The sequence below is a fragment of the Borostomias antarcticus genome (assembly GCF_949987555.1).
Source record: "Borostomias antarcticus genome assembly, chromosome: 15".
In the NCBI taxonomy this organism is placed as follows: Eukaryota; Metazoa; Chordata; class Actinopteri; order Stomiiformes; family Stomiidae; genus Borostomias; species Borostomias antarcticus.
Window position 1 is genome coordinate 16936787 of NC_140248.1, and position 2303 is coordinate 16939089.

A 2303-nucleotide genomic window follows, 5' to 3' on the forward strand; every position below is an offset into this window, starting at 1 on the left:
GTTCTGAGCTGAGAGTCACGAGAGGCACTCTCGCGACTGGAAAGTGGGCAGGCCTAGGCTCAGAGACTTTGATAGCAGAGCTGCTGGATGGAGGGAGGGAGGGAGGGGGAGGGAGGGGAGAACTCTCAGGGATGCAGAGTTGTAGATATGCGAGGGAGGGGGGGCACTCTTTATGTACAAGAGAAAAGGAAAGGAGCATTCCTTCAAAGTGAGCGGGGTCTCAAGCGTATTGATGACATGTCTAATCGCTTTGCCCCTGTTTACAGCTAGTATATCATGGCATCACTATGGATGTGGTGTCAGGAATGCTTCCTTTATTATATCGTAGTGACATTGGTCTGCTTGTGACACTTGAAGTTTATTCACGGGTCAAAACAGTGTGGTCTGATTACATTTGGAATAAGTCCAGCAGGTGGCAATATAGCATTTTTTTGGGTCATTTATGAGACTAAACCTGAAGGTTCCAGACCACAGAATGATGTGTAGAGTGACAGACTGCCCAGTAACAGAATGATGTGTGGATTGACAGACCACCCAGTAACAGAATGATGTTTGGAGTGATAGACCACCCAGTAACAGAATGATGTTTGGAGTGGCAGACCGCCCAGATGTGTGGAGATACAGACCACCCAGTAACAGAATGATGTGTGGGGTGACAGACCACCCAGTAACAGAATGATGTTTGGAGTGACAGACCGCCCAGTAACAGAATGATGTGTAGAGTGACAGACCGTCCAGTAACAGAATGATGTGTGGGGTGACAGACCACCCAGTAACAGAATGATGTTTGGAGCGACAGACTGCCCAGTAACAGAATGATGTTTGGAGTGACAGACTACCCAGTAACAGAATGATGTTTGGAGTGACAGACCGCCCAGTAACAGAATGATGTGTGGCGTGACAGACTGCCCAGTAACAGAATGATGTTTGGAGTGACAGACTACCCAGTAACAGAATGATGTGTAGAGTGACAGACTACCGAGTAACAGAATGATGTTTGGAGTGACAGACTGCCCAGTAACAGAATGATGTGTAGCGTGATAAGAGCAGGGGTTAAATTGGGCCGGCGCCGGCCAGGCCTCAGCCCCGGCACATAGTTTCACAAGGTTCAAGGTTCAAGGTTCAAGGTTCAAAGTTCAAAGTTCGGCTTTATTTGTCTCCCGAAGGAGAAATTTGTCTTGGAGTCAAAAAGGCTAAAAGCTGCAGTACAAGAATACAAAAGACAACATACAAGATACAAAAAACAGGACATATGACACATACACTAACTGATTGAGGTAGTTACAGGTAGTTACAGACATTCGTCTCAGTGCAACAACGCCGTCAAGTGCAGTGCAGTGCAATACTATAAATACACAACCAAGTACAATACAGTAAACAAAAGCAAAGATCTACAGTGCATAATATTCTAACACTACCCACCACCTTATACACTTATATCAGGGTCGCCCGTTATTATGTCTGACCACCGAGGGGAGCTCATTCATCAATTTAATTGATAGAGGAACAAACGAGTGCTTATTAAGCTTACACATGGGGACCCTGTACCTCCTACCTGAGTTCAGCAGCTCATACTAAACAAACAAACGTCATCAGCCGGAGCTGCACCCCGGAACATTTATCATCAACATTTATTTGTACTGAACAATGATCTCAGATATCTGTCAGATTTGTCCCTCTGGGGACAGTGCAGTAGTCCTCCCTGATGAATGAATCATTGAATGGACTTTGAATGTCAATCAACGCTTTAATCCATTTGAATCACCGAACCAGATTATAGCTTCAAGCTTAGTCAAAAAAGCAAGTCAGTCAAGTTTGGCAGACTTTAGTGAAAGAAAGTAATTCTGTAATCATAGCATGCAAAACACCAACTCCACTTGGCCTCATTTCCTCACTATTTAGTTTGCCCAAATTTGCTTAGTTACAGAATAATCGTACATTGCACTGAAATAATCAAATGTTGCAGAGATTTTATTGCATAAAACACAAGGTGTTGAAGTAGGCAAGAACTTCACCTTTTTGCTGTTTCCGATATAATGCACTATTTCTAATGTAAACTGCACTCAGTTGACCTCTAGGCCTACACACAGTGTATATTTAAATAACCACACTGAAGTCTGACCTAATAGGGAACGTTCCTGGCAAGCATTTATCCTGACCAGTCGTTTCAGTAAGCAGTAAACAGTTGACCAGTATGTTGAGCAAGATAGAACAGGAGCAATGACTCAACCGACAATGGACACTTAAGTCTAGAATCTTCCGGTCGTCCTAGCTATGGTTTAATTCTGACCTGGCAAAGTGCC